Below are 8,424 nucleotides of genomic sequence, written 5' to 3'. Positions count from 1 at the left end.
GTAGACATCACACAACAATGCAATAAAATAAAGATAAGGAGAGGTTGCTACAGTAGTAACAACTTCCAAGACTCAAATATAAAACAAAAGTGCTGTAGTAAAATAAACACATGGGTTATCTCCCAAGAAGTGCTTTCTTTATAGCCATTAAGATGGGCTCAGCAGTTTTAATGATGCTCGCGCAAGAAATAAGAGTTGAAGCAAAAGAGAGCATCAAGAAGCAAATTCAAAACACATTTAAGTCTAACCCACTTCCTATGAAAAGGAATCTTGTAAATAAACAAGTCATGTAGGCATAATGCAACAAGCATAGGAAAACTAGACAAGCGCAACTTCAAGATTTTCAGCATATAGAGAGGTGTTTTAGTAACATGAAAATTTCTACAACCATATTTTCCTCTCTCATAATAACTTTCAGTAGCATTATGAACAAATTCAACAATATAACTATCACATAAAGCATTCTTATCATGAGTCTCATGCGTAAAATTATTACTACTCCCAACATAAGCATAATCAATTTTATTAGTTGTAGTGGGAGCAAATTCAACAAAGTAGCTATCATTATTATTCTCATCATCAAATATAGGAGGTATAGTATCATCATAATAAACTTTATCCTCCATAGTAGGCGGCACCAGAAGACCACTATCATTATAATCATCATAAATAGGAGGCAAAGTATCATCAAAGAAAAGTTTCTCCTCAATGCTTGGGGGACTAAAAATGTCAAGCTCATCAAAACCAGCTTCCCCAAGCTTAGAATTTTCTATATCATTATCAACAATGGTGTTCAAAGCGTTCATACTAATATTACTACTAGCATGCAAATAAGGTTCCATAGATTTTTTAATTTTCGCATTAAACCATTCATGTCTTGACTCAGGAAATAGTTTAAAAAGCTCACAGATGTTTTCCATTATGCCTTACTAGTGTTTAACAAGAAACAAAAAGATGCAATTGCATGATCTAAAGGAAATAGCTTCGAACACTCACACAATGGCGCCAGAAAAGTACTTAGTTACCTGTGACCGGAGTATGAGTGCCTTTTACCTTTCCTCCCCGGCAACGGCGCCAGAAAAATACTTGATGTCTACGGGTGCTTCTATTCTTGTAGACAGTGTTGGGCCTCCAAGAGCAGAGGTTTGTAAAACAGCAGCAAGTTTCCCTTAAGTGGATCACCCAAGGTTTATCGAACTCAGGGAGGAAGAGGTCAAAGATATCCCTCTCAAGCAACCCTGCAATCACGATACAAGAAGTCTCTTGTGTCCCCAACACACCTAATACACTTGTCAGATGTATAGGTGCACTAGTTCGGCGAAGAGATAGTGAAATACAAGTAGTATGGATGTATATGAGTTGTAATAGAAATCTGAATAAAATATGGCAGCGAGTAAACATGCAACAGAACAGTAAATAAACGGAGATTCAATGCTTGGAAACAAGGCCTAGGGATCATACTTTCACTAGTGGACACTCTCAACACTGATCACATAACTGAATAAACAAATACTACTTTCTCTACACTCTCTTGTTGGATGACAAACACCATTAATTGTATAGGGCTACAAGAGCACCTCAATGCCGGAGTTAACAAGCTCCACAACATTCGATGTTCATATTTAAATAACCTTAGAGTGCATGATAGATCATTGCAATTATACCGAGTACTAACATAGCATGCACACCGTCACCGACAGACTATGAAGGAGGAATAGATCACATCAATACTATCATAGTAATAGTTAACTCCATAATCTACAAGAGATTACAATCATAACCTACGCCAAGTACTACATGATGCACACACTGTCACCATTACATCATGAAGGAGGAATAGAGTACTTTAATAACATCACCAGAGTAACACATAGATGAATAGTGATACAAAGCTCATATGAATCTCAATCATGTAAGGCAGCTCATGAGATCATTGTATTGAAGTACATAGGAGAGAGATTAACCACATAGCTACCGGTACAACCCTTAGCCTCGATGGAGAACTACTCCCTCCTCATGGGAGACAGCAGCGGTGATGAAGATGGCGGTGGTGTCGATGGAGAAGCCTTCCGGGGTACTTCCCGTCCCGGCGGCGTGCCGGAACGGAGACTCCTGTCCCCCAGATCTTGGCTTCGTGATGGCGGTGTCTCTGGAAGGTTTCTCGTACCGTGGCTTTTTCGTCTCGAAGATTTAGGTCAGGGGGCTTCTTATAGGCGAAGAGGCGGAGTCGGAAGGGTTACGGAGCCGCCACACAATAGGGGGGCGTGCCCCCCCTTGGGTCGCGCCGGCCACATGTGTGGGCCCCCCAGGGCTCTCCTCTGGTCCCTCTCGGGTGTTCTGGAAGCTTCGTGGAATTATAAGATGCTGGGCGTTGATTTCGTCCAATTCCGAGAATATTTCCTTACTAGGATTTCTGAAACAAAAAACAACAGAAAACAGGAACTGGCAGTTCGGCATCTCGTCAATAGGTTAGTTCTGAAAAACGCATAATAATGACATAAAGTGTGTATAAAACATGTAGGTATTTTCATAAAAGTAGCATGAAACATAAGAAACTATAGATACGTTTGAGACGTATCAGTCACTTCATATATTCTTTACATGATCGCATCTGGCCGGACTTCGCTTGCCATTTCCAGTTGTTCAGAGGGGACACATCTAGTTTATGTGCTCGTGATTCTCATGGTTGGCACGCAGATCAGGAAGTCTTGGATATTTCTCAACGTAACTTCACTGCTTTTCGGCTGAATTTGGATTTTCTCAGGAGCAGTGCTTCTAAGGACCATAGTTCCTCCGCTGAGTTACATAAGTTTGGTTTCTGTTCGTAGATTCTCACTAGTAGAAAAAGGGGCTTCCATCCAACCCTTTAGTACTGGTTTCCTTACGAACCGGTACTAAAGGGTGCATTAGTACCGGTTCTACTGCGCATGCCTTTAGTACCGGTTCCAAAGGACTTTTAGTACCGGTTCGTGACACGAGCCGGTACTAAAAGGTTAGCGTCAGCCAAAAAATCCTTAGTACCGGTTCGTGACACGAACCGGTACTAAAGGTCTACCCTTTAGTACCGGTTCATGTCATGGACCGGTACTAAAGGTTTTCCTGCTCCCCACGCACCTCCACCCCCCCCTTGTGGATCGCCTTTTTTTGCTTTGTAAAATACAAATGAAAATGATAGAAAATTCAAAAAATAAAATGTTTTCAGATTCTTATATGTTATGCAACCTACTATTCGGTGAAATTAAGAAATTCGAATTTTGATATTTTTGCAAAAAAAGTTTGAAAAATGGTAAAACCGAATTAAATTTTGCATACGACGTCGGAAAACGTATAATATATCAAAATGTTCGTGGGAAAAAGTTACATCTGAATTCACCGGGTTTACCCGGTTAGCCAATTTTTAGATTCTCAAAATTCCAAATGAAAATATGAAAGCAGGAACATTTTAGTTTTTTCCAGAAATTTAGAAATTTATATATTTTTTAATTTTTTAAAAATTAAAATTAATAATTATAAGATTGGTTGAATCCCAAAATATTACTATTACTTTTAGCAAATTATAATATTTTCAAATTTTCAGGTTTTAGGTTTGGCAAAAAAATATTAAATTTTTTAAAAATAATTAAAAATAATACAAATTAAAAAATTAATTTTATTTATTTAGAAAACATTATTATTACATCATTACTTTTGTTTATTAAAAAAATTATTTGGAATTTAAACAGTAAAGAAGTGTAACATCCACCAACATGTTAACAGGATTGATATGATACTACTATCAACAACATGCGCGCGAAGCACTTGGAAGGAGGATGGGAAAGGAACTCGAAAGTTAAGCGTGCTAGCGTTGGAGTAGTGTGAGGATGGGTGACCGACCGGAAAGTTTGACCACGGGTAAGTAATTTGACTAGAGATTAAGTGTAGTTAGAGACTAACGGAAATATTAGAAATTATGAGAAAAAATAAAAAAAAAGATGGAGTGAAAAATAATTAAAAAAAAATGGATAAAAAAATTTAAACGAAATAGCCTTTAGTACCGGTTCGTGTTACGAACCGGTACCAAAGCCCACGTGGAAGAACCGGTACTAAAGTTCGGGGGGCTTTAGTACCGGATCTTTAGTACTGGTTCCAAAACCGGTAGTAAAGGCCCTTTGGAACCGGTACTAAAGGGGCGTTTCTCCGTTCTGAAAAATCTGATCCAAGGCCCAATGTCTCCCTGGGAAGATCGCTGGTTTCTTCACCGGAATTTGTCAACTTCGGATCCTTCTAGCTTAAAACAAAGTCAACGAGCACCAGTATTGGTGCTAAATTCACAGGAAGGAATTTTCAATCCGATCAGTTCAATAGCATTCCTTTCGAGTTGTTTGCTCATATCCTGGATTTAAGGAAAGCTGATTATTCGGATGTTGAGATAGCGCATGCAATAAACGTCCCGGTGATTCCGCCCTCGGATTTTATTTTCAAAAAACTTAACTTGTGCTCGAAGTGCTACCTAAAAGATCATCTGGCCCAAAACTGTCCAGGCATCAAGTGTTTGACATGTCATCATCTGAGCTCTGTTTGCAATGAGTGTAAGAGAAGGCAGCCTATTGGGCCTAGTGTCAATAGGAAGAGCACCTCTATCGATGGCAAATTTGTGCTTCCTAAAAAGCAATGGGTTTTAGCTGTTTGTAAGTGATGCAAGGGATCTGGACATTCAACTAAAAACTGTCAGATGCGACTCCTATGGAGACCGAAGCATAACGTTTCCTTGACAAATCAATTTTCGGCTGAGGTCAATGATTTTGCCTCCCGGGAATCTTGGACCTGCACTACAGGCATGCCATGATGCTGTGTACAACAGCTACACCTCTGATATCACCGGAAACATTACTGATATTACTAGTGATGGTGCTATGGGGACCAATGAGGTTCAGAGTGTGGTTACTGAGCAGTTTTTGCACGGTGAAGTTACTGGAAATATCTCTTCGAGCACTACTGATAATCTAAAGCTTTCTTGCAATAATGAAGGCTCTCAGAAAATTGTGGTTAGTCTGTAGAATGGGGATACTACTATAGTTGTTAACGAAGGACTTATGCTCGATGGCTTATTGACCATTGATAATCAAATCGATGATGTTATTGCCTCTGTTTCTCAGAACCGGGCTGGTGATTTAGAGACTCCAGTTATTCAGCAGACTGAAGAAGTTGTGCTTATGACAGTTGGTTTGGATGTTGCTGCAACCGGTGCTCCGATTATGGAATTTGCAGCTACTATAGGACAACCTGTAACTGAAGCAAGTCCAGTGACCCAAGTCGATGCAGTTACCTGGTCGGAGATGCTTGATGGGGTTCAGACTGCTCATAGTGGGAGAAGTCGCGTCCCCCAAACCGTCCCCCAAACCGCGCCGGATCGAGCGTTTGGGGGACGTGTTTTGTTCGTGCCGCGTTTGGGGGACGTCGCTCCCCAGCCGCGTCCCCCAATCGCCGCCCCCAATCAGAAATTCAAATAGATGCATTCAAAAGAGATCGTTCCCGCCGATTCGTCGCGATCGATCAAAGTACTGGGCGCGCGATCATATTACAGACCGGTGGTGCATGCAAGTTAGAAGAAGGGGAAGGGGTTGGGCGACGGCGTCGTATCCTGAGTCGACGCAGGCCCGTCGAGCACGACGACCTCGTCGCGATCTGCCTGTTCCTGTGCATGGTGCGTCTGCTCCGTCGCCGACGCAGAGGCCGACGCAGGTGTAGCAGTAGAAGACGCGTCAGCCTGCTCTTGCTGCGCTGCCGCTGCCGCCGATGCCGCTGCCAGGGCCGCCGCGTCCGCCGCCGCCATTTTGGCTTCGATGTCGTCGAGGATCTGGCCTTTGAAGAAGTTGTGCGCCGCTCGCGTCCGGGGAGACATTCCCTCTGTCGACGTTCTCAGCAGGGACATGTCGTCCCTGCGTTTCTTGAGCTCCAGCTTCTCCTCTTGCTCTTGAGCAGCTCGGCCCACCTTTGGTCGGCCTTCTTGTCGCGGGAGATAAAGGTCGAGGACACGTCGGCGAGGCATTTCGTGATCGACGCCTGCGTCTTCTCAGACGACGCAGCGTCGACCAAGGCGGCCTTGGCAGCCTTGTTGCCAGTAGGACGCCCTGTCGAAGTTGCCAGCGGCGCGTCCAGATCAATGGCGTCCTTCCCCTTGGACAGCGACAAGCGCGTCAGCCGCCATTTCTCATTCATTTTGAGCTTGCCATAGCAATGCATGAGCACGAAAGACTTGTGACCTTCCGAGTTCTTCGCGTACAAATCCATGGCCCTATCAAACTAACCAAAGGAAGCAGAGTCATTTCATCGAACACAATGTAGGCGCTACAGATTATGGAAGAAAGAGTCGTACCAGTTGGGCGACGTCGGCGCCGCTGTCGCCTCTGGTCTCTAAGTCGTGATGGTACCCATGGAAGGAGTTCACCGACGCCTGGATGATGGCCCATCGCGTCGATATTGCCTTTTGGCTCCTCTTCATTGGCACTTTCTGGTAGTCGCTGTTGATGAGCTTGCGCTCATCGAACTCGGCCTTGATCCTCGCCCAATACTTCCCGCTTTTCTGGTTGGCGCCGATGATGGAGTCATGGCTCACCGTCGCCCACGACTCGCACAGACAAAGATCTTCCAGAGGCGTCCACTTCGGGCCTCGTGTGCCCGACGCCTTCTTCTTCTTCTTCTTCGTCCTCACGCCGTCCGCGTCTACCTCCACGAGATCATCGTCACCGGCACCCTCGTCGTCCTCTTCCTCGCCGCCCTCTTCGTCCTCATCGTCGTCCTCCACCCCGTCCTCTTCCTCGTCGTCCTCCACCTCAACCCCGTCGTCCTCCTCAGCACCGGCGCCGTCGTATTCGAGCGGACCCCTGCGGCCGGTGAAAGGGTCGCCGTCCGGACCGGGTCCTGGCTCGCGCTGCTCGTACGCCGGGGAGTAGAGGTTGTTGGGGTTGAAGCCGCCGTGCGGCAGCGCATCCTGATAGTGAGGCGACAAGTTAGGCGTCACGCACCCGGGAGTGGCGGAGGTGCCGTCGTTGTAGAAGGCGGCTTGCGACGGAGAGATCACTCCCGGAACGTACACTGGCATGGACGTACTCCATGGGGTCACGTTGGTGGCGGCGATACACCCGGCCATTACGTGCTGGTGCTGGCGCGCCGCCTGAGCCTTCTTCTCCAGCTCCGCCGCCCTCCATCCTTTCCGCTCCGCCGTCGATAGCTTCCGGCGCAGGCAATCTTGCTGCCATTGATCTTCGGTCCATCCTTCAGGCTTCTTCTTCGCAGCCGGCGCCTTCCGCGGCTTCGCGAATGGCGCTGTCGCCCCTTTCGACCCATTGCCCGGCGGCTTCTTGGCCGCTTTCTTCGCCATCTTTTTGGGGGCTGTCGGCGGCGCCATGTAGAGAGGGTAGCGGCGGCGGGTGGACGGCGGGAGGGAGAAATAAATCGGCGGGATAGGAGAAATGAATCGGCGGCGGGATATGTTTTGGGAGGCCTGTGCGCGGCGGTATAGGCGCGATTTGGCGGGAGCGGCGGGATTTGGCGGGAGTGTGAGACGAATTTTTCCTGTGCCGCTGACGGGTCGGCCCCGCGTCGGTTCGCCTCGCTAATCGTTGTGTCCGGCGTCCCCGGACCGTCCCCTGTGGGACGGGGACGGGCTCGGGGCGCCGGACACCGTATCGGGCCGCGCCGGACAAAAATGGGCTTTGGGGGACGCGGCTGGAACGCTTTTTTTGTCCGGCGCGCCCCAAATCCCTTTGGGGGACGGTTTGGGGGACGCGACTGGAGATGCTCTTAGCTAGTAACATCACACAACCCAAAGCATTTTGGTGACATGGCATGATAATGAATGAAGAAAGAGATTGAGGTGGTAACTAGCTATGTTACCATAACATCACACACCCCAAAACAAGTAGAGTCTATACCATAGTAAATGACACAATGCATGACACCACATATAAGTTAGTACCCACTATGGAGGTAGTAACTTAGACTAGTAACATATATCATGTTACGTATATAAGTTACTCCCCACTATGACTAGCCTCAGGCACCAGGTGTCCCGGATAACACGGCTGAAATTGTATCTCGTGGCGTCCCAACACTCCGGCTCCTGTCAACGTGGGACGTAGTACGCGCTCAAAACGATTCCAGGGCTTCAAATCTAATTCTGCTTCTGACAAATCGGCTCGCAAGTCTCAGGTTAAGCCTCGTCGTGTTCCTGGTGCAGTGACGACACCTTCCAGCGATTTTCTCGGACACGAAAAAAACCCCCTAGGGTTGGCTCTCGCGTCGCTCCCGCGAGCGACCGAGGGCCCCTGGCGGCGCCGCCCCTTCTCCCCCCCCCCTCCACACCCCTCCCCCTCCCTCGCCGCCGCCTGAGGGTGTCGCCGGGCAAAGCCCGCGCGGCGCCGGCGCCGGCGGGGCCCCTCTTCT

The sequence above is a fragment of the Lolium rigidum genome, chromosome 6 (genome assembly GCF_022539505.1).
Source record: "Lolium rigidum isolate FL_2022 chromosome 6, APGP_CSIRO_Lrig_0.1, whole genome shotgun sequence".
Lineage (NCBI taxonomy): Eukaryota > Viridiplantae > Streptophyta > Magnoliopsida > Poales > Poaceae > Lolium > Lolium rigidum.
Note: the sequence above shows the minus strand (reverse complement) of the source record.